Source organism: Symphalangus syndactylus, chromosome 19, assembly GCF_028878055.3.
Source record: "Symphalangus syndactylus isolate Jambi chromosome 19, NHGRI_mSymSyn1-v2.1_pri, whole genome shotgun sequence".
Classification (NCBI taxonomy): Eukaryota; Metazoa; Chordata; class Mammalia; order Primates; family Hylobatidae; genus Symphalangus; species Symphalangus syndactylus.
The window spans coordinates 87535560-87563376 of NC_072434.2; the positions used below are offsets into that span (position 1 = coordinate 87535560).

Below are 27817 nucleotides of genomic sequence, written 5' to 3' on the forward strand. Positions count from 1 at the left end.
TACTATTTTAAAACATCACACTCGTTAACATTACCACCTATCTTACCATAAAAGTCTTTTAAGTACAGGGCAGCTGTTAAGCTCATGATGGCAGAATCAAGTTTTCTAAAATTCTAGCTTCCTCTTAACAGCTCAAATATTATCATTGGTGCAAAAAAAAAAAATCCTGTCACTTAAATTCCTTGAAGTGACAAGCTCATGTTGTCTGTCAAATACCCAAGTCTATATAACCAAAATGTGTCTCTCAGTCATTTGTTTAAAGTAAAGTGGTATTTTATTAAATTAAGAGTCTAGTTCTGCAGACAACTCATATAAGGACACAGTTTCTCCTTCAGAGAACCACAGCACTTTGGTATATGCAGCATAAGTGCTCTATGCATACTTCTATTTAGTCACATAGAATATTCAAAAGATGTGACTCGAGGGTCAGATTTAATAAAATTAATAACTTTTACCATTTCATCGAGAACATTCTTCAGTGAAACTGGCTTAAAAAACAAACAAACAAAGAAACTCAGGAGTATACAGCAATGATGAATGCAATTACTTCTTGGAGAATTTGGTGCCACTACTTTGATCTATGCTAAAGAGCCAGAAACTTCCATCGTTTTTGTAATGTCAGGGCAAATGTCAATAAAATAAAAAAGGCAAATAATGCTTTGATGTCATTATGAAAAAGGTTTTGACCTGTGGACCCTTGTAAGGTTTACCGAAGGCCTGTGGACTGAGAGCTTTGAGAATGGGGCTTGGTCATTAAGGGAATAAGCCCTGGAGTCATATAGACAGATATGAATCTGAATCCTAGTTCTACCACTTTTTATTCTGCATGACCTTAGGCTAGCTATTTATCCCATGTCCCTTAGTTTCTTCTTCAATAAAATAAGAATAATGTCAGTTTGCACTCAAGTTCTTTCTTATGAATCAAAAGAATAATATTTGTAAATATTTCCCCATTCAATGGTATACTTTACTACACTTGAATTAGAGGCCAACTATACTACAGTAAAATGAAATATTCTGCAATAAGAAATATATCTCTATATATTAAACCAAAATCCTGTAAAATGCAGAAATTTTGTTAAGGTAAAATCTTGAATATCATATGTTATCTATACACACACGAAAAAACAATGGATTTCACCAAAGCAAGTAAATAATTTTCTATAAAGCTACAACAATCAACTCTACTCCCTCCTCAGCTTATCTGATATAGTTGATTTATGTGGATTATTAAATCTCCCATTTACTCAACTCCTTAATGCAGATGTTGTTGGTCTTCCATCTGTCTACTTTGTCAATTTGGTTTTTAGCATTTCTTTCCCTGGTTCAGAATATATACTTCCTGGCCAAGTCTATAAAGGAGAATCCAAATTTTACTGGAGAAAAAAGCCCTCCAATCTAAATATAGTATATAATTTGCATACTGTATTTTCAGGGAGGGACAATTTTAAAACACAACATGAATAAATAGGTCAACAGTTACACGTTTACTCAAAGGACCTGAAACAAAACCCAATATTAAGACATATTAAAAGAAAATAAACCCAGCCTACATACAGTAAACTAAAATACAACAGCCAAATATGGATAACAGAAACAGTTTCTAAATATAGCAAAGTCCCAGGGTTAATGAGCATTATTCACATGCTCTAAAAACATACTTTAAGTATTTACATAATATCAAGCATAATTATATAAAACACAAATAAATATGTAATATATAATTGTACAATATAAACATGCAATAATTATACAGTTAGATATAATAAAATAAAAATAATGACTTTTTACATATTTCATCTTGACTTTAATAAGACTTAAAAGAATACATAGTTTCTGAAAAATACAAACAAAACACATAATACTCAAGATGTGGAATATTTATTTCTTGAGCTGGGGAATGACCCTGAGTCCACTTACAGCTTCTCTGCTGAGTGGGAATGTGATATAACAGGAAGCTACTGTCTGTTTTTATATGAGACTTTCTACCTATCAGACAGCTTTCCAACTGGTCCCTCAGTATTAGATACTCTTTTTCTACTAATTGGATATTACTAACACCCACACATGGATAAAACTGAAACCTGGTTGGTAGTTTCTTCAGTAGCCAAGGCACGTGATTCAACTCAGGTTCCGCTAAATGGTGGGAAAGGAGCCTTTGGGTTTGCAACTTGTAGAGAACATGACCAAGGTCTTAACCAGATGTGATAGCAGGTACATTTCTTTCCAGAATTTCTGGATTAGTCAGATAGACACGGGTTTTCGAATAGACTTTCTGAATTAAATTACCAGTCCCTCATGCTTCCTAAATGACTGCAAAAATATATACATTACGTTTCTGCATTTCAGGTATCCTGCTTGTAAGGGGAAAAAAAAAAAGCCAAGAAGATAGCATCTAAAGATGCAATTGACAGAAATGATCTGAAGTGACTATTTTGGAACTCTGGCATATAGTAAAAGAGGGTGATAAATGTCATGGAATTTCCATCTTTCATGGCATCAGCTATCACTCATTCCACAGCCACAATCCCAACAGCTCCAAGAAGCAGCCTGGAGACAGCCTCCTGCATTCCTAGTGTGGCTTCCTGGAGCCAGGGTATGCAAAAAGGAACTAGTCTTCCAAATATTGGATTGCATGATCTCATTGCTGCTTTTGATTACTGAGGAACCAACACAAAAGCTGGCCACCAGTACTTCAATACCCACGGGCCTAAGAAACTTCCAAGGAATTTATTATATAAAGACAATGTGTGTGTGTTTGTTTTTCTTTCTCCTTTTTGAGGCCAGATATTTAAAGCAATCTTTATCAGGTCAATAGCTGACCACAGAGGAAACAGAAGAAACTTCAGTGACCACATTATAACAAAAACTACACACCTTGCAAAAACAGTTTACAAAAACAGTTTACAAAAGTCACAAACTTTTGAAGTTTGTGACTTTATCCCTCAACAAGTAAGATTCAGCAATCCCTGGAGAGTGAAAGGATTACATTTCCAGATCTACCACAACATAATGTTTAAAAGGTCTAGTTCTCACCGGGCATGGTAGCCCACATATGTAATCTCTCCACTTTGGGAGGTGGATGCAGGAGGATTCCTTGAGCCCAGGAATTCAAGACCAGCCTGGGCAACATAATGAGACCTCATACCTATGAAAAACTAAAAAAAAAATAGTTGGGCATAGTGGCATCCAAGAGGTTGAAGCTGCAGTGAGCCATGATCATGCCCTGCACTCTAGTCTGGGCAACAGAGTGAAATACTGCCTCAAAACAAATGAATAAATAAAAATAAGATAAAAAATACAGTTCTCAAAAAAAAATAACATAATGAAAATAAACAACAAAAAAGATCTGACAGAAACTCTCCCATTAAAGCCCAACGTAGTTATTAGTCGAAGGTGTTAAATCAACTATCTACTGTCTTAAATATGTTGAATGAGATAAAGAAAACCATCAACAAAAAAATTAGCAAAACAGTGTATGAGAAAAATGAGAATATCAGTAGGAAGGCAGAAATTACGAAAAGGAACCAAACAGATTCTGGAGCTGAAAAGCAGACTAACTGAAGTAAGAAAAACTCACTAGAGGGGCTCAAAAGCAGATATGAGCAGGAGTTAGAAAGGTTCAGTGAACTTGAAGATAAGAACACTGAGGTTGTCTTATCTTCAATATGAGAAGCAGAAAAACAAATGAAGTAAAATGAACAGAGCCGGAGGCACCAGTAGGATATCACCAAACATACTAATATATACATTATAGGTATCCCAGAAGGAAATATGACAGAAAAGTATTTGAAGTCTTAATGGAAAAATACTTCCAAAATACATCAATACACACATCCTAGAAGCTCAATAAACGACCAGCAGATAAACTCAAAGAGCTCCACACAAGAAACATTACAGTCAAATTGTCAGAACCTAAAGAAATAGAAAGAATTTTGAAAACAGTGACAGAAGTGACTCTTCATGTACAATGGAGCCTCTGTAAGATAAACAGCAGATTTCTTCTCAGACACTATGGAGACTAGAAAGCAGTGGGATGGCAGTGGGAAAGGAGAAGGAAAAAAACAACTGTCAACCAAGAATTTTATACCCAACAAAACTATCTTTCAAGCATTATTTTGATTTTTAAAGCAAGCAGAAATTAAGATATTTCTAGTTCAGCTTTTTTTTTTGGTCAGCACAGTGCCCTACAAAAAATGTGAAAGACATTTGGGCTGCAATGAAAGGACACGAGATAGTAACTTAAAACTGTGATAAAAATCTTTAAAACCACTGATAAAGGTATCTATAAAGGTAAATGTAAATCCACTGTTTTCATACTTTTCATATGGTTTGTAACTTCTGTTTTTCCTATATGGTTTAATAAACAGGTTCATAAAGCAATCATTATAATATGTTACTGGAAAGGGAATGTATAAAGGTGTAATTTGTGACAATTATAATATTATGTGGGAGGAATGGAGATGTGCACAAGTGAAGTATCTGTATATTCTTGAAACTAAATTGATATATTCAAACTAGGTTTATAAGTTTAAGATATTAATTGGAATCGCCAAGGTAACAACTAAGAAAATACATTAAAAATATACAGTAAAAGAAAGAAAAGGGAAATCAAAATGATACACTACAAAAAAGTTCAATTTTTAAAAAGACAATAATAAAGGAATAAAAGAAAAAACACATAAAGAAGACAAATAGATTGATGACAGAATTAAAACCATCTTTATGCTGGGTGCGGTGGCTCATGTCTGTAATTCCAGCACTTCATTTAAAGTGATTAATAATATACCTAAAGCAAACGCCCAAATTCTTCCATTTTTCCGTATCAGCAGTCGTCACCATCTTTTCTTCTTCTTCTTCTTTTTTTTTTTTTTTTTTGAGACAAGGTGCGGCTCTCTGTTGCTTAGGCTGGTGTTCAGTGGCAAGATCTCAGCACACTGCAACCTCCACCTCCCAAGCTCAAGTTCCAGGCTCCCACCTCACCCTCTTGAGTAACAGGGACTACAGGTGCGCACCACCACACCCAGCTAATTTTTGTATTTTTTTTAGAGATGGGGTTTTGCCATGTTGCCCAGCCTGGTCTTGAACTCATGAGTTTAAGCAATCCACCTGCTTCAGCCTCTCAAAGTACTGAGACTACACGTGTGAGCCACCATGCCCGGCCTTCAGTGTTTCTTCTAATACTGTAGTACTTGTTCTTGAAAGCAGACTAGACATAATACAAAATTATATCAGTCTCTATCTTCTGTGCTTATTAATTTTAGCATTTAGGAAATCTCAAAGAGTATTAGAAAGTACAAAACTAACAGATTTGCTTTTTGGTAAGTTTATTCCCATTCCCCCAGGGCAGAGTTGGCCATACTTTTCTCTGTAGTCCCACAATATTTTGTTCAAACATTTATTATGCTACAATTTAAACTGTAATTTTTAGCATTAATAATTCTATACTGTAACGATATGATTACACCTCAAGTTGATGAGCTCTTTGAAGGCAGCAAAACTGTCTTCCTCCATTCCTCCTTTCTTTCAACAGCTATTGAGAAGCCTGTGGAATCCAGGCACTCTGAGGATCAAGGACACATAAAGATAAAACAAACAAAAATATCTTGCCTCAAGGAACTCAATACTGCAGGGAATGGCAGTTAGTAGACGCCACGACAGAGATAAGCCTAGGGTGTTACTAGAACAACAGGAGGTTGTCATTACTCCAGACATGGATGGTGACGGTAGGGATGGTATCATTCTAAATCAACACAGAGCTGAAATACACAGACACGTTTTCATCTTTGTATCCCCTGAGCCTACCCCAATGCTTCATCTACAGTGAGCATTTGACAAGCTATTTTCAATGAATGAGTAGCTTTGGAGCTGCTACAAAGTCTTGAAGTGAGGATAACCTAGAAATCTCCAGGGGCAGGAGGTGAAATTAATCATCTAACCTTTGACAGCAATTAAATCTAGCCATTAAAAAAATCCTAGTTATAGTCCTCTTCAGCTGTCTCTTATTCTTTATCTTTTTGTCACATAAAGCTGTTTTTACTAGCGATCTGAGAAAAGTTGAAAGCTCAGACACTTGGGTATCAGATAGATGTGAACACTGGCACAGCATCACAGTTCCATTTACATGGAACTATCATTACATTTACATTTAAAGCTATCATTAACTTTAAAAACTGACTTTCCTGCTAAATCAGAGTTCTTTTCACGATTTAATGGACTAAAATGTTAATATCTAAGTTTTACATTCTAAATAAACATGAAACAAAGAAAAACTCTACAGTTATTGAGCAGAGCACACAGCTTCACTACACAGGTTTCAAAATTACATACATTTTACTGCTTTTTAAAAATATTTTAGGCCAGGCGCGGTGGCTCACGCCTGTAATCCCAGCACTTTGGGAGGCCGAAGTGGGCGGATCACGAGGTCAGGAGATCAAGACCATCCTGGCTAACACGGTGAAACCCCATCTCTACCAAAAATACAAAAAAGTAGCCAAGCGTGGTGGCAGGCGCCTGTAGTCCCAGCTAATTGGGAGGCTGAGGCAGGAGAATGGTGTGAACCCAGGAGGCAGAGCTTGCAGTAAGCCGAGATTGCGCCACTGCACTCTAGTCTGGGCAACAGAGCAAGACCCCGTCTCAAAAAAAATAAAAATAAAAATAAATATATTTTTTTAAACGTTGCTCCTAATCACGTATCATTCAAATCGAGGAATGATGGCAAGAGGGGTCTAAATGATGTTAATTACTATAATACTTGGGACAGGCAATAATAAATAAGTGCACTTGATATAGGACAGTATTACAAGAGAACTACAAAATAGTGCACCATATCACTCATAAAAAGAAACTGGTTTACTCAGATTATTAAGCCTGAGAAAAAATCATTATTCTATAAATGATAGTCAGTGTATACAATTACTTGAGCTAAAACACATGTTAAGGGCAGTCTATCCTTATGCTCCGGCAATTGGCTGGCTGACTCATCACCAGATGGTTTTACAGAGAACAAACCTTCTCTTACCCCACAACTCCTGCTATTGCAGAGAAAGAAATAGTTGGCCTCACATTAGGAGTATTGGTCTACACAGTAGGAAAAGAAATAGCTGGCCTCACATTAGGACTATTGTCTACACAATAGAAAATAGTTTCCTCTAGCCTATGCATTTCTCATTTTAATAAGATATTATCTACTTAGGCATCCATGTGACAACTTTACTTTTGGTACCAACAGGCATGAAAGGGTGACAATATTCTCCATGGGGTCGGCCCAGCACCTAGCTTTGTTTCCTGAAAGAATAAATCATAGGAGAAAGAAGATCTGGTTTTCTTAATAAAATCAATGAAAATCTAAACAAAGGGGGTTAAAAGTGATACACTTTACCTTACAAAATTGTAATTTGAGCCAGCAGTAAAGCTTATCAACTGAAACACACTAAGGCATTGCATCAACTGGCATTTGTAATTTTGCCACAGTCTTTTTACTCCATCATACCAAGTATCTAAAAGATACAATTTTAAACAAATGTATAAATTCAGGAATCCTATTCACATTTTCATCCCTAACAGAAACTATATCCTCAACACCAGAAGTCTGTCTTTTGATGCCACGTATTTCTGAAAATGAAGAAATAATTAGGGGTGGCATTTCAACTAAGGATTCATTATCAAATCAAGTCCAAATATACGTCATAATAACTCAGGATCAAGTAAAATACAAATCATATATTATAAAAGCAAATGGTTTTATTCATAATTGGTAGCATTTATTGACTACTTAATAAGAGTCTGGCACTGTTTTAAGAATTTCACATATAGGTATGTATACAGACACAATTGGTTTTAGCTACAAAAATTCTTCAAGCTCTAGAAAATGGACATAAACATTAGATACTGATTACACATGAGGATTCCATTTTATGCAGTACTATAAAATAAAACCCAGTTTGTTTCTTCATTCACAAGTAGTAAGCACTATAAGATACTGGGGAAAGAGAATGGATCAAGATAGAAAAAGTTCCTAATCTCATAGAAGCAAAAATAAACAAATAACTAAATAAATAAATAAGAAAACTTCAGGGGTGGTGGGAAGAAAGAAACATGAAAAAACAAAGAGGACAGGATAACTCGGGTGGTGCTCTTTAGGCTGGGGTGGTCTACGGAAATATCTTTGAGAAACTAACATATGCTTAGAACACATTCAAAAATTCAGCTCTGCTGTATAATTAATTTGATCTGGCACACATAATGAAATATATTCTTGGAAAAAATTCATTTATTTAAAATCTCCACCCTTATTTATATAGTTACTCCAAGAGAATAAATCCACAGCTGTGCTTTTTTTGGATACTTCCCAAGATACTTGTTTCATGCTCATGTGAACAAACTCATTACTGGGAAAATTTCTGCTTTCATACACTCATGATTATTCTGGTATGACTACGCTAAATTTTACCTTTATCATCTGCCATATACATTATTAATTCTTTTGTGAAAGGCAATTAAAACAAATAGGTATAAAGAAAAAATATAACCTGTAACTTAAATTTGATATATCATTAAAACTAAAAAAACACTTCTCATAAAAATAAGTGAAGATGACATTCCAAATACCAAGCCACATATTCTATGTCTGAGTTTATTATATACTTTTAACAGAAGATTTAGATTTGATGGGAAAAGCTAGCAAGTCAGCGATTTAATAAAAGATTTCTTCATAAAAACCATTCAATAAAATGCTTAAAGAAAATACCTAAGAAAAAACAAGTTATACTTTTCCATAAATTATCTAGGCATTAAAAATTCTTACTAGGTTTTCCTTGCCAGTTTATGAAAAATGTAAAGTCTGACTTGTTTGCTTTTGTAGAACTGTACTACCCTCACTAAAGCATAATTTTGTTGCTTTACACCAAAAAATCAATTGACTTAGATTCAGACATTTATCAAGTACCTCCTTTGCGCCAGTAACTGTGCTAACTGCTTCTATTAATACTTGCATTCTTTCATTTAACTCCCAAAACAAGCATTCAAGAAACATTTTGCCCTTAAGAAAACTAAAGTTAAACGCTTATTCAAGGTTACAAATGTAGTATAAACAAGAACCACCTAGATTCAAATCTGGGCCTTCAGCTACCAAATATGGGGCTTTTCCCACAAATCACTATCTCCTTTGTATTTTTCTTAAATATACCTGAAAATGATGCAGGTGATTCTGCCAGTCTCGGATTTGGCTAGAGTTGGAGTATGACTGATATGCGATATATTTTAACTTTACAACGAGTTCTCCGACACTCTGTTTGGGCAATAAATGCTGACAGTTCATGTAAATTTCAGCCTATTTTCAATCTTCTCAGCCTCCTATTTGGCCACCAGCAGGCTCCAAGATTCTCTCCTCGAGAAGTTCACAGACAAGAAAGAACCAATCAGTTATTAAAATCAAAAACCAAAAATCAGCTGACCAAAAATCAGCGGATCAATCTAGAGAAATGAGGGAAATTTAGTAAACTGGGGTATAGCACGGATTAGAAACCTAGAATCTGAAAGAATAGTAAACTATCTCCAGGTTCACTAAATAACTATAAATCTGAAAAACTGTCAGATCATAGAGCACTAGGAGCAGGAAAAGACACACAAAGCTGTTTCAAAGAGCTGAAACTGTCTACAGGAGGGAGTGACAATGGGAAGAAAGCAGTCTGGGTTAAGGGTCTGTTAAGACCCTGAAAGTCAAATGCTTTGACTCACTGTTCTTAGCTCACTCATGACAACAATTTCTCTGCCATTTGTCTGCAATTAATTTTAGTGTATCACTAATTCTTGTGCCCTTTAAAAATGGTTTCTGTTCATCTTCAATACCTTTTCTGATTCACTATAATTAACTATTTGGGAGGTGGGTACAAATCATTTCCATTGCAGTATCAGTATAACATATGAAAAGTGAATTGAAACTTCAAAGTGTAGAAAACTGAAATGTCTCAGAGTCTATTTTAAGCAAGAATGTATTTAGTGAATATATCACTAACACACTTTACTGTATAACAGTAAGTTGCTAATTACTAGCCTAAATTATGCAGTTTTTCTTTTTATCTTCATGTTAAATTATAATTTTTATAAATATCTCTATACCAGCACTGTGCAACAGACTGTGATAATGGAAATATTCCTGTCCAATACATTAGCCACAAGCCATGTGTTAACTGTTGAGCACTTGAAATACAGCTAATACAACTAAAAAGATGAATTTTAAATTTCATTTAATTTTAATTCACTTAAATTTACATATTCATACATGGCTAGTGGCACTCTAGCTAGTTCAGCTCTCAAACTAACAAATGACACTATTATTTACCTTAAGGATTGCTTTCGTTAAATACCTCATACTTACAGCATATAAACATGCAGAATAGCTGATAAAATAACTCATGCTGTAAAAGAAAATTTTAATCTAATCAAAAGAAAATAAAGTGCTTTGTATTTTAATTTAATTAAGATAATATCACTATAGGCCAGGCATGGTGGCTCACGCCTGTAATCCCAACACTTTGGGAGGCCGAGGAGGGTGGATCACCCTGAGGTCAGGAGTTCGAGACCAACCTGGCCAATATGGTAAAACCCCGTCTCTACTAAAAATATAAAAAATTAGCTGGGCCTTGTGGCAGGTGCCTGTAATCCTAGCTACTGGGGATGCTGAGGCAGGAGAAGTGCTTGAGCCTGGCAGGTGGAGGTTGCAGTGGGCCGAGATTGCGCCACTGCACTCCAGCCTGGGCAACAGAGCGAGACTCCATCTCAAAAAAGATAGCATCATTATGACTTTCGTACAAATTAGTAAATTATATAAACAATCGGGTCTATCTTTTGTCTAAAATTTTTAAGTATTCATTGTATTGGCAAGACTGTTCTTTCATATACTGTAATTCTTAGGCTATGGATGTTTAAAGTGATTAGGTTTATGTTTACCAGAATGCCATGAGGTATGTAACAGTTTGATGGAATTGTTCTGTAGTTTGATTAGTTCTGAGAAGGTGAAATACAAGAATTCTCTTAAGGGAGGGAATCGCTAGGCACACCCAGCCTAAAGAATAATGAACACTGGGAGGCCGAGGTGGGAGGATCACTTGAGCCTAGGAATTCAGGACCAACCTAGGCAACAAAGTGACACCCCATCTCTACAAAAAAATTAAAAAAAAAAATTGTGGTGAGGTGCACCTGTAGTCCCAGCTACAAGGGAGGCTGAGACAGGAAGATCGCCTGGGCCCAGGAAGTCAAGGACACAGTGAGCCAAGACTGTGCCATTGCACTCTAGCTGGGGCAACACACTGAACTGTCCTGGAAAAAAAAAAAAAAAGAATAGTGATATATTTCATTTAGAGAAGAACTTCTGCAATTTTGAGGGTAAAAAGAAGCTAACATAGATAAAAGATTATTGGTATTAATAGCCAACAAGTGGAAGCAACCCAAAACCTAATGGTAGATACATTTTTTAAAAGTATAATTTTCCTCATTATATTTGAATTTTCTCTTAGCAAACGTACTAGAGTGTACAGTATATATATATATGTATTAAAGAAAAACTCAAATCATCTAATCAGAAAGTAATTTTATAACAGAACTCAGTCCACATATTAGTAAATTTGAATTTCCAAAGTCAAAGTAATTTTTGGAATTTGAACTATGGTGCTAATAGTTCATGGTTGAAAATGTCCTCTGTTAAATCTAATGATCTCTAGTATTGCTATCTTAAATTACCTCTCAATATCTTTGACCATTCTTGCCTTCTACAAGTATCAGCCTGGTTTCCTCTCACTTCTGTGGGCACTCCTCAATCTCTTTGAAAGTGTCTACTTTTTCTTTAAATTCTGTTTTTACGGGGTTACTTCCCTATACATAATACCTTTGGGACTTCTTTGAAAACCCTGGGCTTCCAATATTGCTTATTATAATGTTACACATATAATTTCAAGTCAAAACCTTTTTTAAAACATCCAGACCTTCCCTCTGCTTACGAGTCATTTCCAGTTCAAGGTCCTCACGGACTCCTCAGATTTAATTTTTAAAAAACAGAAAGAACCCTTTCATTTAACAAAATGTGCCTTTTTCCCTGTTCTCCCTGTCTTAGTGAATGGCATCACCAACTGCCCAGATATTTTCTCTCCCACTCCCACTTTATTTAGGTATGGCATTATGTCCCTTTGATTCCACATCCTAAATATCTTTCTTGGTGCCTTTCCTCTTATCCCACTGGTTCTTACCAATAAATTACTGCAGAACTCTTTTACCTGAATCCCTTGTCTCTAGCCTCCCACTCTCCAAATCCTTCCTCTATCCAGCTATCGAAATTACATTTATAAAAGTAAATGTAATAATTTCACTCCCCAATTTTCAATAGCTCCCTGTAGAGTTCAAGATAGAATTCAAATTCTTCAGTTTTGAGTAAAAAGCCCTGTTATCTCCCCATGTTACTCTGCTCCTCCCTTGTATTCCATGTCCAACTGAATTTGAAAATGAAAGCTCCATGCTGTCCCAAGACCTTTCATAGTGAGCTTCCCAGCAATCACTTCCCCCAGAAAAACACCCATAGAATTACCAGCCTCTCAATTCTGATCTTGCCCTTCATATATACCTACAGCAACTCCTAAACTTCTTTGTACAAAATATATTTATGTTTGTCTATTTTCCCTTATAAACTGAGGTGCTTGAGTAAAGTGGCTATTAGTAATCCTGGTATCTCTTGTACCTTGTATGGATGCCTGAAACTTTAGTAAATGTTCAGCAAATATTAATAGGTAATAGTGGCACAATATAAACTTTTCTGCTGAAGTTTTATCAATAGGCCAATAGCCATACTAGAAATCTGACATAAAATTCCCTGGGAATTTTCTGATTACTTAGTAATATGAATACAATCTGGCCGGGCGTGGTGATGGCTCACCCCTGTAATCCCAGCACTTCAGGAGGCTGAGGAGGGTGGATCACCTGAAGTCATAAGTTTGAGACCAGTCTGGCCAACATGGTGAAACCCCATCTCTACTACAAATACAAAATTAACCAGGCGTGGTGGCACATGCCTGTAATCCCAGCTACTCAGGAGGCTGAGGTAGGAGAATTGCTTGAACCTAGGAGGTGGAGGCTATAGTGAGCTGAGATCACGCCACTGCACTCCAGCCTGGACAACAAGAAACTCCGTCTCAAAAAAAAAAAAAAAAAAAGAATACAATCCATTTAATACAAAATATATCAGACTAGAATTGCAATAAGCAATCCATGATCAGTTTCAAGATTCATCTCCTCACTTTGAAAGTGAAGCCGTTCACCACCACGGTTAGACGTTCCACCTTATTTCCTTAGAAGACAACCCTTAGTTAAGGAGATCACCTTAAGCTAATGGCTCTTAGACCTGGAATCACTTGTGGAGATTTTTACACGCAAGAACACTTCTATGTGTATATGTATTTATCAATGTCTAGGCTTCATATTTGAAGACTTGAACTTATAATGTAACTGGTAAGGTATGAGTATCTGTATTTTTTTTTTGAAATTCTGCAGATTTCACTGCGCGCAGATTAAGATGCACTTATTTATTTACTTTTGAGACAGAGTTTTTGCTCTGTTGCCCAGACTGGAGTGCAATGGCACGATCTCAGCTCACTGCTACCTCTGCCTACTGGGTTCAAGTGATTCTCCTGCCTCAGCCTCCCAAGTAGCTGGGATTACAGGTGCCTGCCACCATGCTTGGCTAATTTTTGTATTTTTAGTAGAGACGAGGTTTCACCATGTTGGCCAGGCTGGTCTTGAACTCTTAACCTCAGACGTTCCTCCCGCTTCGTCCTTCCAAAGTGCTAGGATTACAGGCGTGAGCCACCGTGCCCAGCCAGAAGCACTATTTCAAACAACAAAGTGCTTAATATTCCATTTTCACACTATGAAAACAAAGTTCGAAGTTTTAATAATATCTAAATGAACAGAGAATTGTAGAAGGCAAATTTCATTTTGTGTAGGAGGGTGCCTCTGAACATAAAAATGAAAAGTTAATGAAACACAACTTTTTGCAAGAATTACTTAGAAGTACTAAGGAATATGAATATTTTGAATCACAGATTCGGTTCAGACCAAGTGTTGCAAACTACAGGTGTGCTCCACATTAAGACTACAAAAATAGAATGTGCAAAACAGAAAAACCGGACACTAGCAATTTAATCGCCTTATAAAACAATGTTAACAACATCCCTTTCTTTACCAAAATGCCATTATAACTAAAATAACTGCTTTGTGAATTAAAACATAAGAATGCTTCACCTTCTATAAAGGTATTTTAAAATATAAAAGAAGGTGATGATATGATGAGAGCTATAGATTATCTTAACTACATCAAGAAAATGTAGGCCGGGAGTGGTGGCTCACATCTGTAATCCCCGCACTTTGGGAGGCCGAGGTGGGTGGATCACTTGAGGTCAGGAGTTTGAGACTAGCCTGGCCAGCATGGCAAAACCCCGTCTCTACTAAAAATACAAAAATTAGCTGGGCGTGGTGGCAGGCGCCTGTAATCCCAGCTAATCGGGTGGCTGAAGCAGGAGAATCCCTTGAACCCGGGAGGCAGAGGTTGCAGAGAACCAAGATCTCGCCACTGCACTCCAGCCTGGGCGATAGAGCAAGACTCTGTCTCATAAAAAAAAAAAAAAATAAAAAAAAAAAAAAAAAAAAAAAAAAAAAAAAAGTATATATTTTCTAATCTCTCAAATAGACTCCTTCAGCTTGGATTGCACGGGGTGACAATACAGGAGGGTAGGGGGAGTGGGCTATGAAGTTGACTAGGAAGATGAAAAAGAAAGAAATAGAAAAGGTATTAGAGCAGAGGAAAAGCACAATGTACTGATTTAGAATGCAGACTGGAGGAGGAGACTACAAATTGGGCCCAAGAACAAGAGAGAAAGGAAAGTCAAACATTAGAAATCCTAGTGGCAAAAGCAGACATCTGAGAAGTAGATGAAAGCAAATGGTTGCCAAAACAGCATTCTTTGATGAACTATTCCTACCCTCATCTTGTTATATTTGAAGGGCAGAGGATGTTAATTTGGAATCGACCCAATATCCACTAGGAAAAGGTGCCAGATTCTAGTGATGAGTTATGTTCTTTTTTCTTTTTTTGGGACAGTCTAGCTCTGTCGCCCAGGCTGGAGTGCAGTGGCACAATCTCTGCTCACTACAAGCTCCGCCTGCCGGGTTCACGCCATTCTCCTGCCTCAGCCTCCTGAGTAGCTGGGACTACAGGTGCCCGCCACCACGCCCAGCTAATTTTTTATATTTTTAGTAGAGACGGGGTTTCACCATGTTAGCCAGGATGGTCTTGATCTCCTGACCTCATGATCCACCCGCCTCGGCCTCCCAAAGTGCTGGGATTACAGGTGTGAGCCACCACACCCGGCCAATGAGTTATGTTCTAAATGTTACTCACAATAAACACTAGACCTGCTTCTGCCAGATACCAAACAGTCCCATCCCCTTGTCCCCAGGGTATGGTACCCTCTCCAAAGTTCTAAATTTTACTTTATTTACCTTTCACCGACTTGGATTCTATTTGTTCATACCTCTCCAATTTATAAATTTTGAATCCTTTTTTTTTCCTCCAAGACGGAGTTTTGCCCTATCACCCAGGCTGGAGTGCAGTGGCGCAATCTCAGCTCACTGCAACCTCCGCCTCCCGGGTTCAAGCAATTCTCCTACCTCAGCCACCCAAGCAGCTAGGATTACATGCCTGTGCCATCACGCCCAGCTAATTTTGTATTTTTAGTAGAGACGGGGCTTCTCCATGTTGGTCAGGCTGGTCTCGAACTCCCGACCTCAGGTGATCCGTCTGCCTCGGCCTGCCAACGTGCTAGAATTACAGGCATGAGCCACTGTGCCCGGTCCTAAATTTTGAATTGTTGATTCTTTATAGTAGATCCTTAACATTCTGGAATGTGTTACACACCACTTAGAATCATAGAGAAAAAGCTAGGCGTGGTGGCTCATGCCTATCATCTCAGTGCTTTGGGAGGCCGAGACAGGAGGATCGCTTGAGCCCAGGAGTTTAGGGCTGCAGTAGGCTATGATCATGCCACTGCACTCCAGCCTGAGTGAGAGAATGAGAGGGAGGGAGGGAGAAAGGAAGGAAGGAAGGAGTCATAGGGTAAAACTTAAAGCAAGGGCTCCAATTTTTTACTAAATAGACCAACACAGAATTCCTCATGTAGGTAAAGAAGGGTAGGGGGATAGTGGAAGTGGAATGTAGTAAGATATAAAATTTAGAACGAATAATTTACTCCTGCATTTGCCACTAAACGGTAGAACCTCTAGATCAGAGAAACAATATAAGCTTCCCTAAATAGCTCTTTAGCTTAAAAAACAAAAACAAAATTAAACTTACCATTCTGATTCATTTATTTATTTATTTTTTGGAGATGGAGTCTTGCTCTGTCACCCAGGCTGGAGTCCAGTGGGGTGATCTCAGCTCACTGCAACCTCTGCCTCCCAGGTTCAAGCGATTCTCCTGCCTCAGCCTCCCGAGTAGCTGGGACTACAGGTGTGCACTGCCATGCCTGGTTCATTTTTGTATTTTTTTTAAAGTAGAGACAGGGTTTCACCATGATGGCGAGGCTGGTCTCGAACTCCTGACCTTGTGATCCGCCTGCATCAGCCTCCCAAAGTATTGGGATTACAGGCAGCAGCCACCACGCCCATCCATCATTACTCTTTAAAAGTAGACACCACACACACACACACACACACAAATGCCCTACCCCCAAAAGGAATAACTCAATGTCATCTGTGTCAATTTAGTTAGCTACCTGTTTACAGAAATACCTAGTGCACCAATACTACTGGAGTGAAAAACAGTATGTTCATTTTTTAACTGTCTTTATTAATATAACAGTGATTGGTTGGAAAATATTTCAATAGTACATTTGGAAAACGTAAAACTGAAACATAATTAGCCTCAATTAATTTAAGAGCACTTTAGTTAAACACACACAAATACTAATATCTGCAATTTACTTTGAAATGCATCAAAATACAAGATACGCTGATGAATGGAATGATAAATAAATGGCTAGGTATGTGATAAAACTGCTATCATGTTCCTAGTAGAATCAAGATGGTGAGTATATGAGTAGTCATTGTGAAATTCAACTGTCCTGTACATTTGAGAATTTTCATTACAAAAAAAAGAAAAAAATCTAGAATAACCCCACCCCCGCCCAAAATAGAGAGCTCCTTGTATCTCACACTCACACACACACACACCCACCCTCAAAAACTTACCTCCCAATTTAACTCTAGTGAAAAGAGGAAACTAAAAAACAAATCGTTTAGAAAGTAGAAATTCTGGGCCAGGAGCCGTGGCTCACGCCTGTAATCCCAGCACTTTGGGAGGCTCAGGCAGGCAGATAGCTTGAGCTCAGGAACTTGAGATCAGCCTGGGCGACACGCTGAAACCCCATCTTTACCAAAAACAAAAAAAAAATTAACTGGGCGTGGTGGCGTGGGCCCTGTATTCCCAATTACTTGGGGGACTGAGGCAGGAGGATGGCTTGAGCCCAAGAGATCGAGGCTGCAGTGAGCGGAGATCCCCCCACTGCACTCCAGCCTGGAGGACAAAGTGAAACCCTGTTTCACAAAAAGAAAAAAAAAAAAGAAAGTAAAAACTCTGGAGAGTTACACAATAAACTGACACAGCAGGCTATATATGACTAAATACATTCTAAAAAAAATCAATTAACACACTTGTGTGTAAAAATTCAAATCACAAATACGACAGGCATGTATTTAATAAAATTTTATGTAGTGAGATTATTTCATAAGGAAAAGGAAATGAGAAATTTGACTATATACATGTTAAAATATTTGTTGGGTAAAAATAACAAATTTAAAAGGCAATGACAATCTGGGAAAAAATTTTTCAGTATCTATTACCCAAAAGTTATTACAAGTGAGGGGAGCAGGGTGATACAACAGAAGTATGGTGATCCTAGAATCTGCTACAAGTGAATATAATGATGAACATTCCTTTAGAAAAATAAGCAAAAGGCACACATACAAGCAATTCAGATCAGAAATACAATGGCCAATAAGCATATTTTTTAAAAATGTTAAGTGTTATTGATAAGAGAAATTTAAATAAGGTTTTTTTTTTTTTGGTTGTTGTTCATCAAAGTGGCAAAACTGTCCAGATTGGGTGGCTCATGCCTGTAACCCCACTACTTTGGGATGCTGAGACAGGAAGACTGCTAGAGCCCAGGAGTTTGAGACCAGCCTGGGCAACAAAATGAGACCTTGTCTCTATAAAAAAATAAAAAACCTTGGCCAGTGCTATGGCTCACACCTGTAATCCCAGCACTTTGGGAGGCCGAGGTGAGCGGATCACGAGGTCAGGAGTTCAAGACCAGCCTGACCAACATGGTGAAACCCCATCTCTACTAAAAATAGAAAAATTAGCCAGGTGTGGTGGTGTGTGCCTGTAATTCCAGCTACTCAGGAGGCTGAAGCAGGAGAATCGCTTGAACCCGCGAGGCAGAGGTTGCAGTGAGCCGAGATCTCGCCACTGCAATCCAGCCTGGGAGACAGAGCGAGACTCCATCTCAAAAAAAAAAAACAAAAAAACAAACAACAACAAAAAATTTAGATGGGCATGGCAGGCTGCCTACAGTCCCAGCTACCTGGGAGGCTGAGTGGGGAGGATCCCTTGAGCCCAGGAGGTAAAGGCTGCGGCAAGCCATGATCACACCACTCCACTCTAGCCTGGGTAACAGAGCGGGACCTTGTCTCAAAAAAAAGAAAAAAGAAAGCAAATTTTAAAAAAGATATGTAATATTCAGCACTGATGAAGGGGTGAAGAAACACACAGTTTCATATGCCAGTGGTAGAAGAATAAACTGATATAAACTGGAGGGGGTAATTTTATTAAAAAGTTAGAAAAGGTTTAACTAGTAGAATTCTGCATTTGTATCTGCATTGTATTTTAACCATAATTTGTTGAAATCAAAGTTTTCTTTGATTTGCATAGAAATTCAGAGTTAGAAATGTCCATTATAGCGTTGTTTACTTTTTTTTTTTTGAGACAGAGTCTCGCTCTGCCACCCAGGCTGGAGTGCAGTGGAGCAATCTCAGCTCACTACAACCTGTGCCTCCTGGATTCAAGTGATTCTCCTGCCTCAGCCTCCCGAGTAGCTGGGATTACAGGTGTGCACCACCAGGCCCAGCTAATTTTTGTATTTTTAGTAGAGATGGGGATTCCCCATGTTGGCCAGGCTGGTCTTGAACTCTGGACCTCAAGTGATCTGCCGGCCTTGGCCTCCCAAAGTGCTGGGATTACAGGCATGAGCCACCGTGCCCGGCCTGTTGTTTACAATTTTAAAAATACATTTAATTTTCATAAATCGTATGTAAGTATATTACATGTTTGAGAAGACAGATTCTATGCCACATTAAAAGTTAGAGCCAGAAAGTTTAACTTCATGATAAAATGTTACCAAATTAAACGAGAATAGACAAGAATACAAAACAGGGTTACTGGCTAGTGGGATTATGATAGTACTTAATGGTAGAAAATCTTGTTTTCTAAATTTTCTGCCATGTATTAGGATTAGATTTGTAATATAAAAAAGTATTAAAAAATAAAATGGCCTTCAATTTGCAATGCATTATATGCATTTTTTTATCCGAGGAGAAGTATTTAATGACCAGCCATAGCAAATCATATTATATAAGGTCTGCAAGATACCTATGTATTGTGAAGTTATTGTCCTATTGCCTCAAAAAGCTTACCACAGAAAGTCCTGTATTTGCGATGTTCCTTTTTCACCAAAATAAGTATTTTGCACTTTACCCCTATTATCATCAAGCAGACTCACTTCCCCTATCCTCCTGTTTCCTCAAATCAGTTTCTGGCTGGCTGCCTAGAGTTCAAAACCCCTAAGCAGTCCCTAAGCTTTGAATTTGCACTTTTTCTATTCCATGTAACATGTGACAAACCATTACTCAGTTGAACACCTTCCAGAAAAAAGTCAGTTAAAAGAAGAAAGTCTTCCTGGCTGGCCTAGGGGAAAAGAAAGTAAGCAAGCCTTTTAACTTGCTCACTCTTCTACCTAAATTCTCTTTATTTAGACACTGTTTAGAATTAAAGGATGAGTTTAGGATTGGGAAAAAAAGCTATTATCTCAAAGCCTGGTTGTTCTTTTTTTTCTTTTTTGAGATGGAGTCTCACCCTGTTGCCCAGGCTGGAGTGCAGTGATGTGATCTTGGCTCACTGCAACCTCCGTCTCCTGGGCTCAAGCAATTCTCCTTCCTCAGCCTCCTGAGTAGCTGGGATTACAGGCCTGCACCACCACGCCTCGCTAATTTTTGTATTTTTAGTAGAGATGGGGTTTCACTATGTTGGCCAGGCTGGTCTCGAACTCCTGACCTCAGGTGATCCACCCGCCTTGGCCTCCCAAAGTGCTGGGACTACATGCGTGAGCCACTGCACCTGCCCTGGTTGTTCTTACCCTCTTTCTAGCATCAAGCCCTTTTCTGTACCCTCAAGAATACTATAAAATGATGTGCAAAACTGCCTACCGGGATAGAATGCATAGGAAGTAAAAAACTATTCCTACAGACTCAAAATGAAAAATATTTTTATTTGCCAACATAGTTCTTCAAATTGAATACTATCAAGTTGGTACCACACTTGGGGCAATAAGGGAAGGAGACCCCTACCTGCAATTATACCTTTCATTTGGTTTTTACATCTACCTCATTTGGCTACCACAATAAACCTCTAAGGTAGCTGGACTATCACCAGCTTCCTGATAAATTCTTCCCATGAAACAGCATCGCTTCTCCTGCTCAAACATCAGAGGCAGCAGCAGCTGCCATACTCATCCACGTAGGAAATAGAATTGGCCTCTTTATGAGTAAAACTTTGTTCAGGGCTTTAGATTTAGTAGTTGCCAGGGGAGAATAACTGTGAACATTCATGTTGATAAACCAGATTGAAGAAAGGAAATTGCTTTCTCAGAGACCATTCAGAAAGAAAGAGGATACTGCCTGATTTCTTATGATTTAGGTGATTAAAGGTGATACAGGTGACTGATCACTCCTTATCTCTAAAAATACTTCCTTTACTTGGCTTGTGGGACAAAACACTCTTCAGTTTCCTCACACCTCACTGGCCACTTTTCAATCCTCCTCGATGGCGCCTTCTCTTTTGCTCAGCTTTGCATGTGGAAAGTACCAATTCTCAATTTTTGTATCTCTCCTCAGTCTAACTCCCTAGCCAAGAGATCCCTTTAAGTCTACTGGTGATGCTTAACATTTAACTATCTTCAGTCCAAACCTCTCCTCTGAATTCTTGACTTACATATCTAACTGCCTACCTGATGTGTCCACTTGGGTGTTTAACAGACACTTCAAACTTAACATGTCCAAAACATTTGACTCTCTAAAGCCAGAACCTAATAACTTTCACTATTGCCACTACTGTCGCTCTAGTCTAAGCCATTAATGTCTCTTAAACCAGATGATTCCAATCATTTCCTAGCTTATCTCATGGTTCCCAGTGTTTTAAAGAATTTCCAGAGCCATTATTTAAAAATATAACCCAATTGTTTGGCTTTGCTCAAAATCCTCCAATGAACCCTCATAGCACTTAAAATCAACGAATAAAACCTCTGTGCAACCTCATTTCCTCCTATAAGCACCTTTTCCTCACTCACCTTCAGCCACAGTGTTCTCCAAATTCACTTATCCCGTTCCTGCCTCAGAACCACTGCGCCTGAGTAGAATACTCTCCACTCAGATACCTACAAGGCTTGCTTCCTTCCCTAATGCAAGTTCTCTGCTAAATATCACCTCAGAAAGAGGGATTCCCTAACCACTCTAAGATAGTTCTCAAGGTGTAGCATAGTGGATAAAGAGGCTATTTTTTTGTGTCATAAGAGGGGACACAAAATATATATTTATATTTGCTGGAGGTGAAGAAAAATTCATGGCCAGGCGTAGTGGTTCATGCCTGTAATACTAGAACTTTGGGAGGCTGAGGAAAGAGGATCACTTAAGCTCAGGAATTCAAGACCAGCCTTGGCAACATAGTGAGACCTCATCTCTACAAAAAATTAGCTGGGCATGGTGGCGCACACTTGTAGTCCCAGCTACTCAACAGGCTGAGGTGGGAGTATTGCTTAAGCCCAGCAGGTCGAGGCTGCAATGAGCTGGGATCCTGCCCCTGCACCCCATCCTGGGCGACAGAACAAGACTCTGTCTCAAAAAAAAATAAATAAATAAAAATTTTAAAAAAAAGTTCACTGAAGAATACATAAGAAATAATAAAAATAGCTACTTACTGGATTGGCAAAAGTGGTAACTCAGCAGATAAGATGTAGGGTGAAGAGGTTTTTCATATTATTTCTTTTCAAAATATTATTTGAAAACTACCTGAATGAACACTTGAAAATAAATTTAAAATAGCAGTCCTCCATCACTCTCTCTTTACCTTGATTAATTTTTCTTCATAGCATCTATCCTTACTTGACTTTATATCATAAAAGAATTATCCATATCCTCCATTATATTGTAAACTTCACCTAATTCCTTTACTACTGGAGGATATAATGGTTTTCTCTTTAATTTAAAAAACAAAACAAGGCCAGGCGCCATGGCTCACACCTGTAATCCCAGCACTTTCGGAGGCCTAGGCAGTGGATCATGAGGTCAGGAGATCAAGATCATCCTGGCCAACATGGTGAAACCCTCTCTTTACTAAAATACAAAAAATTAGCCGGGCGTGCCTGTAGTCCCAGCTATTCGGGAGGCTGAGGCAGGGGAATAGCTTGAATCCAGGAGGTGGACGTTGTAATAAGCCGAGACTGCGCCACTGCATTCCAGCCTGGCGACAGAGCAAGACTCTGTCTCAAAAAAACAAAAACAAAAACAAACAAAAAGCCCCAAAAAACAAACAAAAAACCCCATCCAAATGGTTTTCATTATTTTTGTGTCACCTTTCCTCCCAGCATCTTTTATGTAACATTTATTCTATTTATAAATGTGCATGGCTTCGTCCTTGGCTATATTAAGTATGTGGCCAGGATGGAGACATAAGAGTTTGGCTTGTTAAATTTATAAATGTCAAAAAGCCAGGAAGGAAAGCTAATCCCTTGGATGACAGAATCATGATTCAAGAAGATCTCAAGTTTTATCTATGGCTACGTTCACGGAGATGAAATTTAATAGGGGGCAATGGTAAAATACTGCTTTAAAAACATCATCTGTGTGTTTATACACAATGGGAGAAATCTAGCTAAGTGTAAAAATGTTGATTTATGTTGACTACATCAGTGGTTTCCAGACCAATTTTTCAGAAAACAAATTAAGAATCAACATAAGGCTGCCAACTTTTTATTGGTTAATTAGGAACACTAAAAGAAAACAAAACCCCATGACCAACATCAAAAGAAAGTTAACACCTATCATTAATTAATAGGTGTTACTAACACTATCATTTAATAAAGGCCATTTATGAACATTAGAAAAGGAGAACAAAATCTCGAAAAATAATCCCTTGAATTACATAAATATAACTTGAAAAGCCATGTAACATTTCTCTCTCTCTCTGTTTTTTGCTTTGAATTAGCAGAGATGACTATTGTTAAAGAGTTGATACAATTTTAGACTTTAAACACAAGTGTATGGCTTGAAATAAGGAAAGGGACAATTTCACTGCACTTTGCATTCAAACCATAACTGCAGAATTAAATATGGAAACAAGATCAGAACACAAAGAATAGCACTGACAAAACTGATTGAATCCAGCTCAGAGATGTGAAGGATGGCAAAGGAAACCATATGAAGTTGGAGGTGTCGTAACATTTAGACAAGAGAAAATCTAGCTAATAGATTGAGAAAAACCTCACTTCATCTTACTCCTAAAGACTGAATTCAACCAATGGGAAGAAGTTATATAGTAAAAGCAGCTACTAGCTCAATTTAAGTGAGATCTTCCTATTACACTTTTTGGAAGCTAAACAGGCTTTCCTATGTCCAGGGAAGGGTTTGTGGAGAAGATGGACCCAATAACATCTCAGAGATATTAGTAGTGGGTGGCACATTGTATGAGCTGACTTCTAAAGTTCCCTTGAATTCTAAAATTTTATGAACCAGAGTAAGGAAATAAGTGGTATCCTTTAACTTACTAAAAAAGATGAGTAGAAAGAATTTTGGCTTTAGCCAAAAAGACAAAGTTTCAATTATAGGCCCTATCACTTAGGAATGTGTAACGCAGAGGCAAAGTTGTTCACTAACTCTATGCTTCAAATTTTTTCAATGTGTAAAAATAATACCTTAATTTAGAAGTTTGTTGCATAAATTATATACACACACACCACACACACACAAACTTCCTGGCACTTAGGAAATGTTGAATATTTGGTAGGTATTATTCAACGATTCAATAAATACTGTGTTTCAAAGGGTAATATTTTCTATATCATTTATTAATTATGGATATACTTAAAAAATGACTTGTTCTCTGCTATGTGTCATTTGTTTTTCAGACCTCAACAATGCATGCTTGGGATTCTTTTCCACTTCTATACTTTGTGCAATTCCTGTTTGTATGTAAGTAGATTTTATGAGGTTTTCTTTAACTTTGCTTTTGCTGTTTTGTTTTTCCACCTTCATTTGATATAAAAGTGGGCTTTACCAGTAACACACATTGGCTATGTTACTGGCTTTGGCTAAAACATTTCGCTAAACTGGACAATATATCCAGTTTAATCAACCACACTACCAGACAGATGTTTTTTATCTCTCACAATGGCTAACTCACTGCTGAACAATCCTTCATGAAATTTTTCAGTAAGTAAATCAAAACCTAGGGTATTTGATTAGAAATTTTGGTTATTAATGAAATAAAGATATTTCTTCCCATCAAAAGTATCCCATTTCTTAATGAAACAGATCAACACTGAACGCTCCAGTCAATATTATCTACTCACCAAGCATTCTTCAAATGGCATGTAACTGCTCTTTTGTTATACTTCCAGAATAATTTGCAACTGTACAGATATTTTAGTTAGCAATTAAATATCAGGTTGTCTGTCAGATACTTAGTCGAAGAGTACACTGCTTAACATCCCAGTGTTTGGGACAGATAAGAAAGAAAAGTCTTTACCTATTAATTAGTATAGAAAAAATATTTTCCAGGAATAGAATTTTGTGGAATAAAAAACATTTTGACAAAAAAGCTTAAGCATATACAATATTTAGTACTAGATGAGCATTATCTAATTGCAATCAGATACAATAATAAAACTGGTTCTTTTTTTCAGCAGATAAAAAGGAACAAGAAACTGATACTTAGAACAAATCAAACAAATCACGAAGCACAGAATTTTAAAAAGTACCATAACAGCATTAATATGCAGAATGTATGCTAAGGTTTACAGTATAAATTTCACTATTCTGATGTTAAAATAGGGAACAGGCAGATTATTTCCATACAAAATAATCTCAGAACACAATGAAATTTACCAGTAAAATACATTTAAAGCATGATTGAACATAATTCCACATACTGAAACGTAGTTACAGATTTTTAAAGTTGAAATTAAAGATAAATAATAAATCCTTTAAAGAAGTCTATTAAAATGCAACGTAAAATTAAACGATTAAAATTATAAGGGAAGAAAAAAGCACTTTATGGCAAAATCAACCCAATAAAAAACATAATGTTAATATATCTTAAAATGTAAATTCTAGTTTAAGTTGAAAGTAATCACTAATAACTTATTAATGATTACAACTCATTAACTGTGGCAAAATAAACATCATGGGTTCTTGTTATGCGGAAATTTTATTTTTAACACAGCCTATAGAGTTGATCATCATACTATTATAAAATACTATTGATTTTCAAGAAATAATATTAAAACCTACGGTTAAGTAACTACCATTAGGTAGTAGGGAAAACACTGCAACTCTTCGTTTTTAGGAAAAGCACATGTCAGGACATCTTTCCTCATTTAGTAAGTTACTTTATAAAAGTAAAGGTCCATTTCAGGAGAATTACTACTTTTACATCACAAAGGCAAGAACTAGATTAATAACGGTGAGAATCAAGTTCAGTGATAGTCACAGCCTACTCAAGGAGCACACAGAGAAGTTTTCTATACATTTTCACAAGGTAAAAGGGCTAGGAGGACACAGGAAAGATCACTCTGCAGAATGGACCTTGAGTTTCGTTTGGCTCTGCTTTCCATTTACAGTCTGGCTTGGGCAGACAAGTCAGTTAACTTTCTGAGTTTTAGTGTCTTCCTCTGTCAAGTGCACTTGGACTCTTCCATGTTATCTACAAAGTTAAGAAGAGCTAAAGGCAGCCCTAGTTTTACTTTTTAAAAAATAATGACACAAAAATACATAAGTTGCTATTCATCAGTGTACTGCTTCCAGAGCTGAATTCCTAAGTCTCTGAAGCATACCCAGTTAGGGTTATACCAGTGAAGATCCAGATACTATAGTCATAATGTCACTCTCTCCTCTCCCATTATTCCTCCACCTGCTCCTCCCCATTCTGCTTTATTCTCTCTTTTGGTGTGTTTTAAGAAGCAACGCCAGCAAACGGCTGTATACATTGTAAGCTTAAGGATTAAATCATTTTAAAAGATGCATTTCCAATCAAATGTATCATCTGCGTCGCCAAATTCCTCCCAAATGGCTGAATTTTCATTAAGAGAATAAAAATGAGTTAACAACTTCGGGAGCAGAAATGTACTGGGCCAGTTGTTTTGTTTGTTTTACTTGCTTAAAAAATAAATGGAAAGATGTATCTATTCCCTCAGGAACATAAATGCATTACCCGCCCAATGAAAAAACAATTCTGCTGGTTCATTTCCCTGACACAACAGCTTCCTTGTCAGGCCCTCTCTAGCCCAGACTCCAACGTCACCTAGTAATTTTATATTGATCACCTTGGCAGTGCTTGGACTCCAGCAGGCATAGTCCCTGTCTTCCTTACATTCCTCAAAATAAATAAATACATACATAAATAAATAAATAAAACTCTACGAAACACCACCGAACAGAGATTCTGTGACTTAGTATACAAATCCCACGTCTTCCCGCCCTGTGTTAGGCAGCTGCAAATGTTATTTTTTCATCGCTTGCATAAAATGGAAGCGAAACGTACCAAAACACTATATTTGAATCCTAGGACAATGAAGCCGACAGGAAGCCACTCTCTCCTCCCCCGGGTTTACTACGGAGCCAGAGCCTCTGCGGGGTGCAGTCGCCTGGCAGGGTGCATGACACCGCGTCTTCCACGCCCTCCCAACGCGTCCAAAAGGCTGCTCGCCTGACCTCGCCAACCGCCTCACACCCCAAAACCAACCACACAAAAGGGATCGGCCCAGGGAGCGGCTCCAATCGGGGAAAAATCCCTTCCCCAGCGGCAGCGCAGCCATTCCCTCCAATGCTCCGCCCGCACCCCTCGCGAACTGCTACGGCGGAGGGGGGGAGGGCTGCACAAAGCCAGGCGAAAGCTGAAAACGATTCAATGCACTTAGGGGATGCGGAGGCGGCGGCAAGGGGCTCGGGAAAGCCGGGGGGCCGCAGGACTGGAGCTCCCGGGGGCGGCAGGTGGGGGATGGGAAGGGTGGTCCCGTCAAGCCCCGGGTCCCAGGCGGGCAGAGGGTGGGGGTGGCGGCGCCGCGCGGAGCATCCGGGAAGCGCCCCCTTCGCGGTCCAGCCCCGCACCCCTGCACCCCCGCCCCGCGGCGGGCCGCGCCCGAGTCCTCGCCGCAAACCCGAGGAGCAGGATGTG

The 27817-nt window shown here is 38.1% G+C and overlaps 1 protein-coding gene across 20 annotated transcripts in view; it reads right to left on the reverse strand.

Annotated features, from left to right (window-relative positions):
• The window catches only part of CEP170 (centrosomal protein 170), a 130892-nt gene that overhangs the window by 102869 nt on the left and 206 nt on the right, over window positions 1-27817 (reverse strand). Inside the window, exon 1 of one of the 20 annotated variants that reach the window (XM_055235046.2) lies at window positions 27185-27628. The exons of 16 other annotated variants lie outside the window; for them this stretch is intronic. The gene's annotated coding sequence lies outside the window, so the exon portion shown is untranslated. Of the gene's footprint in view, window positions 1-1252; window positions 1353-7381; window positions 7506-9187; window positions 9389-27184; window positions 27629-27817 lie in introns of those variants that run through there. 3 more of the 20 variants (XM_055235047.2, XM_063613462.1, XM_055235044.2) reach the window with 3 other exon arrangements.